Source organism: Medicago sativa, chromosome 8 (genome assembly GCF_051527215.1).
Source record: "Medicago sativa cultivar Bolivia chromosome 8, Bolivia_mono, whole genome shotgun sequence".
Lineage (NCBI taxonomy): Eukaryota > Viridiplantae > Streptophyta > Magnoliopsida > Fabales > Fabaceae > Medicago > Medicago sativa.
The window spans coordinates 33,404,661-33,425,460 of NC_140756.1; the positions used below are offsets into that span (position 1 = coordinate 33,404,661).

Sequence of the window (20,800 nt, forward strand, 5' to 3'; positions counted from 1 at the left end):
CCCCTACTAGAAAATTACCTAGGATATCTAGCATGAGTGTTATACTTGGTATCGGGTACATTAAAATTACAATAAATAAATAAAAAATTTCTGAGCAAATCATAGAATTCATCACCTGTTAACTCAGAAATGGTACCACTGACGTATACTTTATATTATCCAGCTACTTCTTCAACAAGAACCATCATGTCGTATAATAACTCGTATATCTGAAATAAATAAAAAGGAATTGGGGTGAGACGAGATGTCTCAGTGAGTTCCACCTATCCTAGGTTGTAGGCAATCTCGGGGAACCTAGGATCGCCATCTGTTTCTAATCTTAACCCATTTCGGGTTTATAGGATTTCATTAAGCATAACTCAGCGATTAGGGGATAACTAGAATCGCTGTCTAAAATACTACTTTGATTATATAATAAACATAATCATACTCGTAACTTTAAACATAAACATAGTCACCATATTCATATCAATAAACACAATCATATATCCAATATATCGTATTCTGATATAACTTATACTTTGACATACTTATCTGAGTATGTCTCTGATCCTTTACCGATAACAACTAGTTTCGGCTAACTAAGTCGAAGTTCCATAACTAAAATTTCTCCAACTTTTGGTATAATGTCTATGAAATATTTCTCTAATCATTCTAACATAACTTTCATGTTAACATGTGTATGCTATGTTAGTATTCATGTTGGAGGGTCCTTAGAATTTTTCCTTGGTTCTATAATTGAAAATTTTATTTTCTCTTCTCTTTCAAATATTATTCGAATAATTCTTGACTTAATTTCATATCATTGATTATATATTTCATTCGTTACTATGACCCGTACGTCATAGGCTACATTATCTCTAGTTGTAGCAAACGGATTACTATGACCCGTACGTCATAGGCTACATTATCTCTCGTTGTAGCAAACGGATTACTATGACCCGTACGTCATAGGCTACATTATCTCTCGTTGTAGCAAACGGATTTTTCATATTTTCTTTCTTTCTTTTTCTATGAGCATGTTACTCATTTCAATTTTTCTTATCATTTCCATTTTCTGTGACTTTCCATAATCCAATGTGAACATATTACTCATAGATTGCATTTCAAATTTTCTTTCAAATCATTTCTATAATTTTTATACATCACTTGTCTTAATAGAATTTTCCTCCAACATTTATACTAACATCAACATACTTATTAACTTCAAAGATATTTAAAACATACATTAATAAGGATAACTAATTCCGGAATAGTCATTCTACTAACTCATATTTATTCTACTTCAATTGTACCACTCATATGGCATAATAATCATGCTATAATTATGTCAACTTATTCTAATAATTTATAATCACACATTAACAATTCTAATGATATAATTTACTGCCCAAAGGTGGGTTTACTAACTAAAGGAACTCACCATGACAAATTCTGAATTCTCTCAATAACTTTTGCCGAAATTCAAAGCTCCTACCATTGCTTTCCCGTCAACCCTTTTCTCTTGCTCGTAAACCTTAGTTTATAACCTCCGCTTCAGTCCTTATCCTTTCATTCTAGCCGGCGAAACGAATATTGTAACATGAACATTCCAATCCACATTAGTGCAGATTTTCGATTACTGAAACTTGTAATTCAGTTTTCTCCATCATAACATAACTTAATTAAACCATTCCAAATTCTACTTAATGTTAAATTTTGTCTACTTTCAAATGGTCCAAGTCCCAATCCAGAATGATGTGTGTACAAAAAGATATGACAGAAACATTCCAACACAACAGTGCAGATTTTCACTTCGGCAACTCAGACTTCTACCTTAATTTTCTCAGTCATAGCATAACGAAATTAAGTTTTTCCAGAGCCTATTTCATATTAAATTGTGTCTATTTTCCAATGGTTTTATTCCCACTCAAAAACAATGCTTGTACATGCATTTACGTCAATTTTTCTGACAGCAGGTCTATACGAAATTAAATGGTTAAATTTCCCTTTTTTCTCAATTTTTAACATAATCCAACTACCATTAACTTTGATTTCCAATTCAGCCCAACAACAACAATATTATGAACACCTCAACATAGTGATCACTAATTTCCCAAATTCATAGTTAACAATTCCCATTTAAAGCATAACACTAAATTAATCACGTTAATCAACAATTTCAACTCCGTACAATCAATTTCAAACCTAAAGGAAGAAACTCACCTTGCTAATTAATTTGAATTCTTTCACAAGCTCCCAACCAATTCTCTAGCACCCAAGCTTCTGTTTTGGAATTTTTTTTTTTTCCCTTTTTCTACTTGATTTTAATCACCAAACCAAGCATAATCATCATCCCATTCAAGCATGCAAGTTCCATTTCAAGTCTGATTTTGCAGAACTTTCAGCGACCCAGGATGGAGGAAGGCTCGGTCAACAAGAGTAAGAATGGATAAAACAAAACTTGCTTAAGCTCATTAATACATCAAGGGTTCATTTTATGCATTTGTATGTTAGTTGAAGTTAAAATTTGATGAAGATTGAAGGGTTAGGGGGAAAGGCCGAAGCAAGAGGGAGGAGAGAAAAGGGAAAACGTTTTTTGTGGGAGAAATGGAATGGAAGAATGTAGAAAATTGTGGATTTTTTCCACTTAAAAAAAATCTTGACTGGTAAAATTACAGTTTTGCCCCTTGCTAAAAAAAATCTTATGGAGGGATATTACATTCTACCCCCCTTAAGAAAATTTCGTCCTCGAAATTTTAGGGATTTACTTGCTAATAAGCACAAATAATTTCTCTATCTTTTCAACTAAAATTTCATTCGAGTATCCTCATACGAAGTAACGTTCAATAATATTAAAGTACTCCGTCTTACCCATTACAATTTCTATCCCTTCCTGAATTAAATATCCATCTTGATAATTCACCAACCACCTTGTGGTGTTGAATACTTCTTTAACAAAATTCATTGTAAACTTGACATCCTGACTTTTCTTTTGCGCGTACTTCATTCCTCTCAGGTCCTATTCAGCTCTCAGACATTTGTTCTAACTGTCATATACTAGTCTGAGTTGATCAGGTCAGGTAGATATAACATTTAGAATAAACATCCGGAACCCAATGGTCCCACTGCCTTTTTTATTGAATTTTTAATGTCCCAAGGCACGATCTGAATCGACCTGCTCTGATACCAAATTGAAACACCCCTACTAGAAAATTACCTAGGATATCTAGCATGAGTGTTATACTTGGTATCGGGTACATTAAAATTACAATAAATAAATAAAAAATTTCTGAGCAAATCATAGAATTCATCACCTGTTAACTCAGAAATGGTACCACTGACGTATACTTTATATTATCCAGCTACTTCTTCAACAAGAACCATCATGTCGTATAATAACTCGTATATCTGAAATAAATAAAAAGGAATTGGGGTGAGACGAGATGTCTCAGTGAGTTCCACCTATCCTAGGTTGTAGGCAATCTCGGGGAACCTAGGATCGCCATCTGTTTCTAATCTTAACCCATTTCGGGTTTATAGGATTTCATTAAGCATAACTCAGCGATTAGGGGATAACTAGAATCGCTGTCTAAAATACTACTTTGATTATATAATAAACATAATCATACTCGTAACTTTAAACATAAACATAGTCACCATATTCATATCAATAAACACAATCATATATCCAATATATCGTATTCTGATATAACTTATACTTTGACATACTTATCTGAGTATGTCTCTGATCCTTTACCGATAACAACTAGTTTCGGCTAACTAAGTCGAAGTTCCATAACTAAAATTTCTCCAACTTTTGGTATAATGTCTATGAAATATTTCTCTAATCATTCTAACATAACTTTCATGTTAACATGTGTATGCTATGTTAGTATTCATGTTGGAGGGTCCTTAGAATTTTTCCTTGGTTCTATAATTGAAAATTTTATTTTCTCTTCTCTTTCAAATATTATTCGAATAATTCTTGACTTAATTTCATATCATTGATTATATATTTCATTCGTTACTATGACCCGTACGTCATAGGCTACATTATCTCTCGTTGTAGCAAACGGATTACTATGACCCGTACGTCATAGGCTACATTATCTCTCGATGTAGCAAACGGATTACTATGACCCGTACGTCATAGGCTACATTATCTCTCGTTGTAGCAAACGGATTTTTCATATTTTCTTTCTTTCTTTTTCTATGAGCATGTTACTCATTTCAATTTTTCTTATCATTTCCATTTTCTGTGACTTTCCATAATCCAATGTGAACATATTACTCATAGATTGCATTTCAAATTTTCTTTCAAATCATTTCTATAATTTTTATACATCACTTGTCTTAATAGAATTTTCCTCCAACATTTATACTAACATCAACATACTTATTAACTTCAAAGATATTTAAAACATACATTAATAAGGATAACTAATTCCGGAATAGTCATTCTACTAACTCATATTTATTCTACTTCAATTGTACCACTCATATGGCATAATAATCATGCTATAATTATGTCAACTTATTCTAATAATTTATAATCACAAATAACAATTCTAATGATATAATTTACTACCCAAAGGTGGGTTTACTAACTAAAGGAACTCACCATGACAAATTCTGAATTCTCTCAATAACTTTTGCCGAAATTCAAAGCTCCTACCATTGCTTTCCCGTCAACCCTTTTCTCTTGCTCGTAAACCTTAGTTTATAACCTCCGCTTCAGTCCTTATCCTTTCATTCTAGCCGGCGAAACGAATATTGTAACATGAACATTCCAATCCACATTAGTGCAGATTTTCGATTCAACAACTGAAACTTGTAATTCAGTTTCTCCATCATAACATAACTTAATTAAACCATTCCAAATTCTACTTAATGTTAAATTTTGTCTACTTTCAAATGGTCCAAGTCCCAATCCAGAATGATGTGTGTACAAAAAGATATGACAGAAACATTCCAACACAACAGTGCAGATTTTCACTTCGGCAACTCAGACTTCTACCTTAATTTTCTCAGTCATAGCATAACGAAATTATGTTTTTCCAGAGCCTATTTCATATTAAATTGTGTCTATTTTCCAATGGTTTTATTCCCACTCAAAAACAATGCTTGTACATGCATTTACGTCAATTTTTCTGACAGCAGGTCTATACGAAATTAAATGGTTAAATTTCCCTTTTTTCTCAATTTTTAACATAATCCAACTACCATTAACTTTGATTTCCAATTCAGCCCAACAACAACAATATTATGAACACCTCAACATAGTGATCACTAATTTCCCAAATTCATAGTTAACAATTCCCATTTAAAGCATAACACTAAATTAATCACGTTAATCAACAATTTCAACTCCGTACAATCAATTTCAAACCTAAAGGAAGAAACTCACCTTGCTAATTAATTTGAATTCTTTCACAAGCTCCCAACCAATTCTCTAGCACCCAAGCTTCTGTTTTGGAATTTTTTTTTTCCCTTTTTCTACTTGATTTTAATCACCAAACCAAGCATAATCATCATCCCATTCAAGCATGCAAGTTCCATTTCAAGTCTGATTTTGCAGAACTTTCAGCGACCCAGGATGGAGGAAGGCTCGGTCAACAAGAGTAAGAATGGATAAAACAAAACTTGCTTAAGCTCATTAATACATCAAGGGTTCATTTTATGCATTTGTATGTTAGTTGAAGTTAAAATTTGATGAAGATTGAAGGGTTAGGGGGAAAGGCCGAAGCAAGAGGGAGGAGAGAAAAGGGAAAACGTTTTTGTGGGAGAAATGGAATGGAAGAATGTAGAAAATTGTGGATTTTTTCCACTTAAAAAAAATCTTGACTGGTAAAATTACAGTTTTGCCCCTTGCTAAAAAAAATCTTATGGAGGGATATTACATTCTACCCCCCTTAAGAAAATTTCGTCCTCGAAATTTTAGGGATTTACTTGCTAATAAGCACAAATAATTTCTCTATCTTTTCAACTAAAATTTCATTCGAGTATCCTCATACGAAGTAACGTTCAATAATATTAAAGTACTCCGTCTTACCCATTACAATTTCTATCCCTTCCTGAATTAAATATCCATCTTGATAATTCACCAACCACCTTGTGGTGTTGAATACTTCTTTAACAAAATTCATTGTAAACTTGACATCCTGACTTTTCTTTTGCGCGTACTTCATTCCTCCCAGGTCCTATTCAGCTCTCAGACATTTGTTCTAACTGTCATATACTAGTCTGAGTTGATCAGGTCAGGTAGATATAACATTTAGAATAAACATCCGGAACCCAATGGTCCCACTGCCTTTTTTATTGAATTTTTAATGTCCCAAGGCACGATCTGAATCGACCTGCTCTGATACCAAATTGAAACACCCCTACTAGAAAATTACCTAGGATATCTAGCATGAGTGTTATACTTGGTATCGGGTACATTAAAATTACAATAAATAAATAAAAAATTTCTGAGCAAATCATAGAATTCATCACTTGTTAACTCAGAAATGGTACCACTGACGTATACTTTATATTATCCAGCTACTTCTTCAACAAGAACCATCATGTCGTATAATAACTCGTATATCTGAAATAAATAAAAAGGAATTGGGGTGAGACGAGATGTCTCAGTGAGTTCCACCTATCCTAGGTTGTAGGCAATCTCGGGGAACCTAGGATCGCCATCTGTTTCTAATCTTAACCCATTTCGGGTTTATAGGATTTCATTAAGCATAACTTAGCGATTAGGGGATAACTAGAATCGCCGTCTAAAATACTACTTTGATTATATAATAAACATAATCATACTCGTAACTTTAAACATAAACATAGTCACCATATTCATATCAATAAACACAATCATATATCCAATATATCGTATTCTGATATAACTTATACTTTGACATACTTATCTGAGTATGTCTCTGATCCTTTACCGATAACAACTAGTTTCGGCTAACTAAGTCGAAGTTCCATAACTAAAATTTCTCCAACTTTTGGTATAATGTCTATGAAATATTTCTCTAATCATTCTAACATAACTTTCATGTTAACATGTGTATGCTATGTTAGTATTCATGTTGGAGGGTCCTTAGAATTTTTCCTTGGTTCTATAATTGAAAATTTTATTTTCTCTTCTCTTTCAAATATTATTCGAATAATTCTTGACTTAATTTCATATCATTGATTATATATTTCATTCGTTACTATGACCCGTACGTCATAGGCTACATTATCTCTCGTTGTAGCAAACGGATTACTATGACCCGTACGTCATAGGCTACATTATCTCTCGATGTAGCAAACGGATTACTATGACCCGTACGTCATAGGCTACATTATCTCTCGTTGTAGCAAACGGATTACTATGACCCGTACGTCATAGGCTACATTATCTCTCGTTGTAGCAAACGGATTACTATGACCCGTACGTCATAGGCTACATTATCTCTCGTTGTAGCAAACGGATTTTTCATATTTTCTTTCTTTCTTTTTCTATGAGCATGTTACTCATTTCAATTTTTCTTATCATTTCCATTTTCTGTGACTTTCCATAATCCAATGTGAACATATTACTCATAGATTGCATTTCAAATTTTCTTTCAAATCATTTCTATAATTTTTATACATCACTTGTCTTAATAGAATTTTCCTCCAACATTTATACTAACATCAACATACTTATTAACTTCAAAGATATTTAAAACATACATTAATAAGGATAACTAATTCCGGAATAGTCATTCTACTAACTCATATTTATTCTACTTCAATTGTACCACTCATATGGCATAATAATCATGCTATAATTATGTCAACTTATTCTAATAATTTATAATCACACATTAACAATTCTAATGATATAATTTACTACCCAAAGGTGGGTTTACTAACTAAAGGAACTCACCATGACAAATTCTGAATTCTCTCAATAACTTTTGCCGAAATTCGAAGCTCCTACCATTGCTTTCCCGTCAACCCTTTTCTCTTGCTCGTAAACCTTAGTTTATAACCTCCACTTCAGTCCTTATCCTTTCATTCTAGCCGGCGAAACGAATATTGTAACATGAACATTCCAATCCACATTAGTGCAGATTTTCGATTCAACAACTGAAACTTGTAATTCAGTTTTCTCCATCATAACATAACTTAATTAAACCATTCCAAATTCTACTTAATGTTAAATTTTGTCTACTTTCAAATGGTCCAAGTCCCAATCCAGAATGATGTGTGTACAAAAAGATATGACAGAAACATTCCAACACAACAGTGCAGATTTTCACTTCGGCAACTCAGACTTTTACCTTAATTTTCTCAGTCATAGCATAACGAAATTAAGTTTTTCCAGAGCCTATTTCATATTAAATTGTGTCTATTTTCCAATGGTTTTATTCCCACTCAAAAACAATGCTTGTACATGCATTTACGTCAGTTTTTCTGACAGCAGGTCTATACGAAATTAAATGGTTAAATTTCCCTTTTTTCTCAATTTTTAACATAATCCAACTACCATTAACTTTGATTTCCAATTCAGCCCAACAACAACAATATTATGAACACCTCAACATAGTGATCACTAATTTCCCAAATTCATAGTTAACAATTCCCATTTAAAGCATAACACTAAATTAATCACGTTAATCAACAATTTCAACTCCGTACAATCAATTTCAAACCTAAAGGAAGAAACTCACCTTGCTAATTAATTTGAATTCTTTCACAAGCTCCCAACCAATTCTCTAGCACCCAAGCTTCTGTTTTGGAATTTTTTTTTTCCCTTTTTCTACTTGATTTTAATCACCAAACCAAGCATAATCATCATCCCATTCAAGCATGCAAGTTCCATTTCAAGTCTGATTTTGCAGAACTTTCAGCGACCCAGGATGGAGGAAGGCTCGGTCAACAAGAGTAAGAATGGATAAAACAAAACTTGCTTAAGCTCATTAATACATCAAGGGTTCATTTTATGCATTTGTATGTTAGTTGAAGTTAAAATTTGATGAAGATTGAAGGGTTAGGGGGAAAGGCCGAAGCAAGAGGGAGGAGAGAAAAGGGAAAACGTTTTTTGTGGGAGAAATGGAATGGAAGAATGTAGAAAATTGTGGATTTTTTCCACTTAAAAAAAATCTTGACTGGTAAAATTACAGTTTTGCCCCTTGCTAAAAAAAATCTTATGGAGGGATATTACATTCTACCCCCCTTAAGAAAATTTCGTCCTCGAAATTTTAGGGATTTACTTGCTAATAAGCACAAATAATTTCTCTATCTTTTCAACTAAAATTTCATTCGAGTATCCTCATACGAAGTAACGTTCAATAATATTAAAGTACTCCGTCTTACCCATTACAATTTCTATCCCTTCCTGAATTAAATATCCATCTTGATAATTCACCAACCACCTTGTGGTGTTGAATACTTCTTTAACAAAATTCATTGTAAACTTGACATCCTGACTTTTCTTTTGCGCGTACTTCATTCCTCTCAGGTCCTATTCAGCTCTCAGACATTTGTTCTAACTGTCATATACTAGTCTGAGTTGATCAGGTCAGGTAGATATAACATTTAGAATAAACATCCGGAACCCAATGGTCCCACTGCCTTTTTTATTGAATTTTTAATGTCCCAAGGCACGATCTGAATCGACCTGCTCTGATACCAAATTGAAACACCCCTACTAGAAAATTACCTAGGATATCTAGCATGAGTGTTATACTTGGTATCGGGTACATTAAAATTACAATAAATAAATAAAAAATTTCTGAGCAAATCATAGAATTCATCACCTGTTAACTCAGAAATGGTACCACTGACGTATACTTTATATTATCCAGCTACTTCTTCAACAAGAACCATCATGTCGTATAATAACTCGTATATCTGAAATAAATAAAAAGGAATTGGGGTGAGACGAGATGTCTCAGTGAGTTCCACCTATCCTAGGTTGTAGGCAATCTCGGGGAACCTAGGATCGCCATCTGTTTCTAATCTTAACCCATTTCGGGTTTATAGGATTTCATTAAGCATAACTCAGCGATTAGGGGATAACTAGAATCGCTGTCTAAAATACTACTTTGATTATATAATAAACATAATCATACTCGTAACTTTAAACATAAACATAGTCACCATATTCATATCAATAAACACAATCATATATCCAATATATCGTATTCTGATATAACTTATACTTTGACATACTTATCTGAGTATGTCTCTGATCCTTTACCGATAACAACTAGTTTCGGCTAACTAAGTCGAAGTTCCATAACTAAAATTTCTCCAACTTTTGGTATAATGTCTATGAAATATTTCTCTAATCATTCTAACATAACTTTCATGTTAACATGTGTATGCTATGTTAGTATTCATGTTGGAGGGTCCTTAGAATTTTTCCTTGGTTCTATAATTGAAAATTTTATTTTCTCTTCTCTTTCAAATATTATTCGAATAATTCTTGACTTAATTTCATATCATTGATTATATATTTCATTCGTTACTATGACCCGTACGTCATAGGCTACATTATCTCTCGTTGTAGCAAACGGATTACTATGACCCGTACGTCATAGGCTACATTATCTCTCGATGTAGCAAACGGATTACTATGACCCGTACGTCATAGGCTACATTATCTCTCGTTGTAGCAAACGGATTTTTCATATTTTCTTTCTTTCTTTTTCTATGAGCATGTTACTCATTTCAATTTTTCTTATCATTTCCATTTTCTGTGACTTTCCATAATCCAATGTGAACATATTACTCATAGATTGCATTTCAAATTTTCTTTCAAATCATTTCTATAATTTTTATACATCACTTGTCTTAATAGAATTTTCCTCCAACATTTATACTAACATCAACATACTTATTAACTTCAAAGATATTTAAAACATACATTAATAAGGATAACTAATTCCGGAATAGTCATTCTACTAACTCATATTTATTCTACTTCAATTGTACCACTCATATGGCATAATAATCATGCTATAATTATGTCAACTTATTCTAATAATTTATAATCACAAATAACAATTCTAATGATATAATTTACTACCCAAAGGTGGGTTTACTAACTAAAGGAACTCACCATGACAAATTCTGAATTCTCTCAATAACTTTTGCCGAAATTCAAAGCTCCTACCATTGCTTTCCCGTCAACCCTTTTCTCTTGCTCGTAAACCTTAGTTTATAACCTCCGCTTCAGTCCTTATCCTTTCATTCTAGCCGGCGAAACGAATATTGTAACATGAACATTCCAATCCACATTAGTGCAGATTTTCGATTCAACAACTGAAACTTGTAATTCAGTTTCTCCATCATAACATAACTTAATTAAACCATTCCAAATTCTACTTAATGTTAAATTTTGTCTACTTTCAAATGGTCCAAGTCCCAATCCAGAATGATGTGTGTACAAAAAGATATGACAGAAACATTCCAACACAACAGTGCAGATTTTCACTTCGGCAACTCAGACTTCTACCTTAATTTTCTCAGTCATAGCATAACGAAATTATGTTTTTCCAGAGCCTATTTCATATTAAATTGTGTCTATTTTCCAATGGTTTTATTCCCACTCAAAAACAATGCTTGTACATGCATTTACGTCAATTTTTCTGACAGCAGGTCTATACGAAATTAAATGGTTAAATTTCCCTTTTTTCTCAATTTTTAACATAATCCAACTACCATTAACTTTGATTTCCAATTCAGCCCAACAACAACAATATTATGAACACCTCAACATAGTGATCACTAATTTCCCAAATTCATAGTTAACAATTCCCATTTAAAGCATAACACTAAATTAATCACGTTAATCAACAATTTCAACTCCGTACAATCAATTTCAAACCTAAAGGAAGAAACTCACCTTGCTAATTAATTTGAATTCTTTCACAAGCTCCCAACCAATTCTCTAGCACCCAAGCTTCTGTTTTGGAATTTTTTTTTTCCCTTTTTCTACTTGATTTTAATCACCAAACCAAGCATAATCATCATCCCATTCAAGCATGCAAGTTCCATTTCAAGTCTGATTTTGCAGAACTTTCAGCGACCCAGGATGGAGGAAGGCTCGGTCAACAAGAGTAAGAATGGATAAAACAAAACTTGCTTAAGCTCATTAATACATCAAGGGTTCATTTTATGCATTTGTATGTTAGTTGAAGTTAAAATTTGATGAAGATTGAAGGGTTAGGGGGAAAGGCCGAAGCAAGAGGGAGGAGAGAAAAGGGAAAACGTTTTTGTGGGAGAAATGGAATGGAAGAATGTAGAAAATTGTGGATTTTTTCCACTTAAAAAAAATCTTGACTGGTAAAATTACAGTTTTGCCCCTTGCTAAAAAAAATCTTATGGAGGGATATTACATTCTACCCCCCTTAAGAAAATTTCGTCCTCGAAATTTTAGGGATTTACTTGCTAATAAGCACAAATAATTTCTCTATCTTTTCAACTAAAATTTCATTCGAGTATCCTCATACGAAGTAACGTTCAATAATATTAAAGTACTCCGTCTTACCCATTACAATTTCTATCCCTTCCTGAATTAAATATCCATCTTGATAATTCACCAACCACCTTGTGGTGTTGAATACTTCTTTAACAAAATTCATTGTAAACTTGACATCCTGACTTTTCTTTTGCGCGTACTTCATTCCTCCCAGGTCCTATTCAGCTCTCAGACATTTGTTCTAACTGTCATATACTAGTCTGAGTTGATCAGGTCAGGTAGATATAACATTTAGAATAAACATCCGGAACCCAATGGTCCCACTGCCTTTTTTATTGAATTTTTAATGTCCCAAGGCACGATCTGAATCGACCTGCTCTGATACCAAATTGAAACACCCCTACTAGAAAATTACCTAGGATATCTAGCATGAGTGTTATACTTGGTATCGGGTACATTAAAATTACAATAAATAAATAAAAAATTTCTGAGCAAATCATAGAATTCATCACTTGTTAACTCAGAAATGGTACCACTGACGTATACTTTATATTATCCAGCTACTTCTTCAACAAGAACCATCATGTCGTATAATAACTCGTATATCTGAAATAAATAAAAAGGAATTGGGGTGAGACGAGATGTCTCAGTGAGTTCCACCTATCCTAGGTTGTAGGCAATCTCGGGGAACCTAGGATCGCCATCTGTTTCTAATCTTAACCCATTTCGGGTTTATAGGATTTCATTAAGCATAACTTAGCGATTAGGGGATAACTAGAATCGCCGTCTAAAATACTACTTTGATTATATAATAAACATAATCATACTCGTAACTTTAAACATAAACATAGTCACCATATTCATATCAATAAACACAATCATATATCCAATATATCGTATTCTGATATAACTTATACTTTGACATACTTATCTGAGTATGTCTCTGATCCTTTACCGATAACAACTAGTTTCGGCTAACTAAGTCGAAGTTCCATAACTAAAATTTCTCCAACTTTTGGTATAATGTCTATGAAATATTTCTCTAATCATTCTAACATAACTTTCATGTTAACATGTGTATGCTATGTTAGTATTCATGTTGGAGGGTCCTTAGAATTTTTCCTTGGTTCTATAATTGAAAATTTTATTTTCTCTTCTCTTTCAAATATTATTCGAATAATTCTTGACTTAATTTCATATCATTGATTATATATTTCATTCGTTACTATGACCCGTACGTCATAGGCTACATTATCTCTCGTTGTAGCAAACGGATTACTATGACCCGTACGTCATAGGCTACATTATCTCTCGATGTAGCAAACGGATTACTATGACCCGTACGTCATAGGCTACATTATCTCTCGTTGTAGCAAACGGATTACTATGACCCGTACGTCATAGGCTACATTATCTCTCGTTGTAGCAAACGGATTACTATGACCCGTACGTCATAGGCTACATTATCTCTCGTTGTAGCAAACGGATTTTTCATATTTTCTTTCTTTCTTTTTCTATGAGCATGTTACTCATTTCAATTTTTCTTATCATTTCCATTTTCTGTGACTTTCCATAATCCAATGTGAACATATTACTCATAGATTGCATTTCAAATTTTCTTTCAAATCATTTCTATAATTTTTATACATCACTTGTCTTAATAGAATTTTCCTCCAACATTTATACTAACATCAACATACTTATTAACTTCAAAGATATTTAAAACATACATTAATAAGGATAACTAATTCCGGAATAGTCATTCTACTAACTCATATTTATTCTACTTCAATTGTACCACTCATATGGCATAATAATCATGCTATAATTATGTCAACTTATTCTAATAATTTATAATCACAAATAACAATTCTAATGATATAATTTACTACCCAAAGGTGGGTTTACTAACTAAAGGAACTCACCATGACAAATTCTGAATTCTCTCAATAACTTTTGCCGAAATTCAAAGCTCCTACCATTGCTTTCCCGTCAACCCTTTTCTCTTGCTCGTAAACCTTAGTTTATAACCTCCGCTTCAGTCCTTATCCTTTCATTCTAGCCGGCGAAACGAATATTGTAACATGAACATTCCAATCCACATTAGTGCAGATTTTCGATTCAACAACTGAAACTTGTAATTCAGTTTCTCCATCATAACATAACTTAATTAAACCATTCCAAATTCTACTTAATGTTAAATTTTGTCTACTTTCAAATGGTCCAAGTCCCAATCCAGAATGATGTGTGTACAAAAAGATATGACAGAAACATTCCAACACAACAGTGCAGATTTTCACTTCGGCAACTCAGACTTCTACCTTAATTTTCTCAGTCATAGCATAACGAAATTATGTTTTTCCAGAGCCTATTTCATATTAAATTGTGTCTATTTTCCAATGGTTTTATTCCCACTCAAAAACAATGCTTGTACATGCATTTACGTCAATTTTTCTGACAGCAGGTCTATACGAAATTAAATGGTTAAATTTCCCTTTTTTCTCAATTTTTAACATAATCCAACTACCATTAACTTTGATTTCCAATTCAGCCCAACAACAACAATATTATGAACACCTCAACATAGTGATCACTAATTTCCCAAATTCATAGTTAACAATTCCCATTTAAAGCATAACACTAAATTAATCACGTTAATCAACAATTTCAACTCCGTACAATCAATTTCAAACCTAAAGGAAGAAACTCACCTTGCTAATTAATTTGAATTCTTTCACAAGCTCCCAACCAATTCTCTAGCACCCAAGCTTCTGTTTTGGAATTTTTTTTTTCCCTTTTTCTACTTGATTTTAATCACCAAACCAAGCATAATCATCATCCCATTCAAGCATGCAAGTTCCATTTCAAGTCTGATTTTGCAGAACTTTCAGCGACCCAGGATGGAGGAAGGCTCGGTCGACAAGAGTAAGAATGGATAAAACAAAACTTGCTTAAGCTCATTAATACATCAAGGGTTCATTTTATGCATTTGTATGTTAGTTGAAGTTAAAATTTGATGAAGATTGAAGGGTTAGGGGGAAAGGCCGAAGCAAGAGGGAGGAGAGAAAAGGGAAAACGTTTTTTGTGGGAGAAATGGAATGGAAGAATGTAGAAAATTGTGGATTTTTTCCACTTAAAAAAAAAAATCTTGACTGGTAAAATTACAGTTTTGCCCCTTGCTAAAAAAAATCTTATGGAGGGATATTACATTCATTGAAGTGGCAACTGAAGCATACCATCAATATTCCTTTCTTCATTATTTATTGCTTCTTTATACGTCATGTCATGCTGCATCTATTAACTTTCTGTAAAACCATTGCCCTCTTTTATTTGGTTCTGAGTATATCATGCAGACAATAATACAATGATATTATTTTCGTAATTGTAACCATGAGTCATTTAAATGGTTGTTCGCCAGTACACTTATGTGTCTTACAAGCATAAAATTAACCTCCAAAAAATTTCCATTTCTACTCTTTTTTTCAGGCATAGCCAAAAAGTTACCATATCTCTTAGCTGGGGATAATGTGAGATTCACATTTTTATATGATTTCATAAAACATACTCAGAGATAAGAGATACAACTACATGTTTAAGAATAATTTCATGTTATGGTCTAAACATAGACATTTTTGAAGCATCCAAGAAGTATTCGTTAATTAATGGCTAAGTCAAAATGTTTGTTTTTTTTTTTGTTACAAAAAGTTTAGGTGGGTTCGGCTCCGGTAACCACCAGGGTCAGGGCAGGCCTCAGGGCTCAGAGGAATTTCTTCACAAAGAGCGCTTATAGAGGTACTTACAGATCACCCACCAATACTGTCCTCACATCGGCAGAGGGAGTCGAACACACAACCTTCTGCAAGGAAGTGGCCCGCTCCTTACCAACTGAGTCAAAATGTTTGTTCACCAGACAACTCTAATATGCAGAGATGGTGAACATTTTATAAAAAGAAAAGGTTGCAATGGATATTGACACAGATATTGACCATTGAACAAACATAAAGATATTGAACATGTTGGTACACAGATATAGACATAAATGAATAATATGTGCAGCATCACTTGAAACATAAAGACACAACTAGGCTTTACATAACTATTTATTCATTCTTTTGGTGCAAGAAGCACATTGAACATGGATTTTTGCACACAAGGATGCAATGGATGACAAGCTTAATTTTTTTTTCCTTATTCAAATATGTTTAGTTCATATAAATATGTCCACTTCTGAATTTAGCCTAGAATTTTTACTATCATATATTTTCCAGATTATAAGTGGCACATTGCAAAATGTATAATTTGAAAGAACTGAAAGTATAAAAGATGTGAGAGCAGAATGTGAGATCATTGGTGTTATACCCTAATTTTGGACCTAAAAATACTTATTCAACTCTTCGTTTCTTGCATTTCAAGCCATTTGATATATCTCTGATCAATTGCATCTCTCTTTGCATTTCATTTCAATTTTATTTGCAAAATTCACATGGAAGGGTATTTTAGTCATTTCCTATGTCAAATTTCTCTCAGTCTTTCAAAATTTTGTTTGAGTCCTTTCAAGTAGTTTGAACAAGTCTCTGTTTCATTCTATGTCAAAATCCATTTCAAAATTGCATTTGAAGTCATTTTGAGTCAGTTTTGCCCCTAGGGGCATTTTAGTCTTTTCAATTGTCAAAGCTCTGTTCAAATCTTAAAAATTGCCTCTGAATCCTTCAAGTTGGTTTAAATAAACTTTTGTTTCAATTCCCTGTTAAAAATCCATTTTTAAATTGCATCTGAGTCTTTTTTAGTCATTTTAGCCCCAGGGGCATTTTGGTCATTTCACACGAAATTTCGGCAGAGAGAGGTTACTTTAAAGTACCTCATTTAGGCCATTGGTTCGTTTTAGTCCGTTTTGTCATTTTTAATCGTTTCGCTTTACGTTGTTTTCCAATTACCAATTTTAATTCATTTTATTTTATTTTTTTAGTCCTAAATTCCTAAAATTTGCACTTTAGTCCATTTTTGTCCAAGTCTTTGTCCATGTACACGTGTCAGGTTTTTATTTGTCCAAGAGTTAGTTACGCCACATGGCAGTTTGTCATTGGTCCAGGCATTACAGTCATCAGCTATAAAAGCTGACTCAATGGTCAAAGGTCAAGGTCACCAATCACTTTCTGCACAGTCATCACAAACAGATTCCTTTCTCTCTCTCTCTCTCCACATTTTCAGATCAAAGTACCAAATTCTTGATGAACTTGATGAATGTTCATCAAGAACACCAAGAACAAACCCTAACAAACTTTTCCAGAATCAAAATCATCAACACATAATCATCATCACCAAAATCATCAACACATAATCATCATCGTTGTTAACCAATTCGACCTGAATTCACATCAGAATCCACAACGGTCTCAATCATCACCGAATAAGAATCACAATCAGAGAAGAGGAAGAGGTCAAAGGAAATCAAATCGAAGCAGTTGCGAAACTAGGAATAACGAAGCAAGCTAGCAAAAGGATTCAACGTCATCTCCGTTCGTGGATTAACGGCAAGAGGACGAAAAGATCGAAGTTGAAATTGTTCAGAACCGAATCAGGATCACAATCAGAGAAGAGGTAAGGTCCTTGCCTCTGTCGTTGTTGTTGTTATTCAATTTGTCTTTGGATTCAAAATTTTCGAACCCTATTTTCCTAGATCTAGCATCATATCGAACGTTTTTGCGAAAATTGATCCTAAATTCGGGTAGAGAAGGAAGAGAGGAGAAGCTCAGTGAAATTTTTTTAAAAAAAGAGAAGTTTAAGGGTTCCGGCGCGGCGGCACCGCCCTGTTGGGCCGGCAGCCACCACGCCGGCGTTCTTGAACTCGTCGGAGAAGACAAGGTCTTCTTGCAGAGCTTCTCTCTCTTCTTTACATGTTAGAGAGAGAAAGGGGAGAGAAGAATGAGGGTTTGTGAAAGGTTTTTGGTTATATATCATGCTTGTGCTTCCACGCGCGCGCGTGCGTCCTCTTAAGGTGTACCTGCGCATGTTTTGGTCTTTGGATCTTGGATCTGATCCAGGCGGATCAATCCAACGATCCCTAGGCCTCCTGTTAACCCGCATTTCAACTGGATATGGGCCTGGGTTTGATCTGTCTGCTTGAGTCATTGTTTTGTAACTTTCTTGCTATTTTAACACTGCTCAGTGCTGTTTACACCACGTTTTTTTACCAAAAACCTTCAAAAAGTTCCCCAAAAATTCTTGATGCTTCTCTTGATATTTTTATTGATTCTTGGTGATTTTTACCTGTTAATATTGGCTGGAAAATATTGGTGAAAATGTTGATTTCTTGATTAGTTTAACACTTTTAATTTTGTTAAAATCTTGATAAAACTTCCAAAAATGGTGTGAAAGTTCTTGTGATTGTTGTTGATGCTTGAGGCTTGTTCCTTGTGTTATTTTTGCATGTTAGAGGCTGTTAAATATATATATGGTGTTTCTCATTAGTATTTTCACTTGTTTGGTTAGATTTTTTGTGAGTTTTTACTATGTTCTTGATTCCAATACTTTGACATATGATAATGCTACTTGATGTGTGATTCCATGATACATATACTCTTGAAATTGTGGTTATTCTACTGTTGGATGTGCTGATTTGTGACTTACTTGTGTTACAAGTTATGTAAATGACTCTATGTGGAATTAAAGTGCAAAATAGGCCTAAAAATGCTTCATAATTGCTTAGTTTAATGCTTCTCTCTAATCCTCATGGTTAAAGTTGAAATGGAACCTCTAAAATTGATTGAAATATGAGGGTTAGGAGTTATGTGTTGGCTTTGCTTTTGTGGTCAAATTTTAGGTATATTTTACCTTTGTTTTGATGTATTTTGAAGTTTTTGTGATGTTTACTTGCTTACATTTTTTCACCATATTACACCGTGTGTTACTAACCATTTCATTTCATGTTTCACATATCTCATAAGCATTCCTACTTCATCCCATATTCATCTTACTTCTTATACTTTAAGGTTCATGCAAAAATTAGAATGTAATACTTAGGAATTTTGTAATATTTTACTTCATGTCATTTTAATTTCTTGGCAAAGAGGCCATAGAATGTAGCTAGGTCAATGATGTAAAGGACAATGGACTCTAATGATGTGCACCGACACTAGCACCGACACATGCACACACATCACTATATAGTTAGAATATGCATGTTTAGATGTATGTTTAGGATTGTATGTTTAGATGTATGTTTAGGCTTTACACTTAGAAAAATCAATTTCAAAAAAAATGTGAATAACATCACCCAAACCATTTTCAAAATAAACCTTGGGATCAAAATCCCATTGTATTTTCCCTTTTGTTTTCTTAATCAAAAATTCAATGGAAATAATCATACTTAGACCATATTTTGCAAATTACTAATTCAACCTCACAATTTCATAATCTCATGCCCTTGAGGCCTGTTCTTCAAATTCCAATTTTCAAACTTAAAATCAACCAACAAAAACAAACATATTTTTGGAAGAGAACTACGGTGGATTTGATCCCTTAAACGGGTACGTAGGCAAGGAACAAAATTCCTTCAATTCAACTAAAATAAAAATTCAAACACATTCTTCTCCCTCCAATTCTTCATTTAGTAACTTTTAGGTGTAAATAATATTTTCAAATAGCATTTAAAAATAAAGCGCGCGCGTAGAAATTAAAGACGGTTCCTATAGGATATTATAGTCGTTATGGGTGCCTAACACCTTCCCGTAGCGAAAACAACTCCCGGACCTCGATTCTCAAGGGTTTTGCTTACTTTTTCCCTTCCCAAGAAAAAATAAGATATCACCGGTTTAAAAGGTTCAAACTTAATCAATGTTTGACCCCCGAAAACCAAGATAAAACAATTGGTACCTAGTATATTTGCTGAAAAATGGATCTCTCATTAGGTAAAGTACAAATAACAGCTTCCTTAGTTTTACCTGAAGCAAAACTATTTCAGCATTAGCTCTTTAAGACGAGAGAATTGTATGTAGCATGGCTCTAAGCCTAAAGAAACACAAACCTCATCCTTTTCTGGGGCAGAAAGATGTTTCATTTTCTGATTTTCACCCGCTACTGTCATTGTAACAAGTGAGAGAATACCACTTGATACACTATCAATAGCCAGTGAAAGGAACCAAGGGGTCCATGATCAAATACCGTATTTTCGAATAAATAAAACATAAATAAGTGGTCTAGTGATAAATAGAATTTCTCCAACCAAAAACAAAGCTCCACGAAGACCCTTTTTCGACAATATGGTGGAAAGTGTAGGTTTCACTGCCCTTGGAGCTGTAACAACGTAGTGGAAAACGAGTATTAATGGAATTTCACATGCACTGTAATTAGAGATTCATTTCTATG

General features: G+C 33.5%; 1 protein-coding gene and 3 long non-coding RNA genes across 9 annotated transcripts in view; all 4 read right to left on the minus strand.

Annotated features, from left to right (window-relative positions):
- LOC146898597 (disease resistance protein RGA2-like) overlaps positions 1–20,800 on the minus strand; it is a 40,843-nt gene that overhangs the window by 17,931 nt on the left and 2,112 nt on the right. For 3 of the 4 annotated variants that reach the window (XR_015021143.1, XM_085731565.1, XM_085731566.1), the window contains exons 3-4: positions 20,460–20,728; positions 20,309–20,376 (exon numbers count right to left, since the gene is read on the minus strand). The gene's annotated coding sequence lies outside the window, so the exon portion shown is untranslated. Of the gene's footprint in view, positions 1–15,644; positions 15,773–20,308; positions 20,377–20,459; positions 20,729–20,800 lie in introns of those variants that run through there. The other variant, XR_015021144.1, reaches the window with a different exon arrangement.
- LOC146898600 (uncharacterized) lies at positions 74–2,912 on the minus strand. The gene is made up of 3 exons (XR_015021147.1): positions 2,206–2,912; positions 1,424–1,556; positions 74–209 (listed from the first exon to the last, which is right to left on the minus strand). It is a non-coding gene; the product is annotated as an uncharacterized LOC146898600 (long non-coding RNA).
- On the minus strand, positions 3,255–6,474 carry LOC146898601 (uncharacterized). 2 transcript variants are annotated; one of them, XR_015021150.1, is made up of 3 exons: positions 5,390–6,474; positions 4,604–4,806; positions 3,255–3,390 (listed from the first exon to the last, which is right to left on the minus strand). It is a non-coding gene; the product is annotated as an uncharacterized LOC146898601 (long non-coding RNA). The 2 variants fall into 2 exon arrangements; XR_015021151.1 differs by having other exon boundaries at positions 4,604–4,736; positions 5,390–5,525.
- On the minus strand, positions 9,726–12,945 carry LOC146898602 (uncharacterized). Of its 2 annotated transcripts, none has more exons than XR_015021148.1 (3): positions 11,861–12,945; positions 11,075–11,277; positions 9,726–9,861 (listed from the first exon to the last, which is right to left on the minus strand). It is a non-coding gene; the product is annotated as an uncharacterized LOC146898602 (long non-coding RNA). The 2 variants fall into 2 exon arrangements; XR_015021149.1 differs by having other exon boundaries at positions 11,075–11,207; positions 11,861–11,996.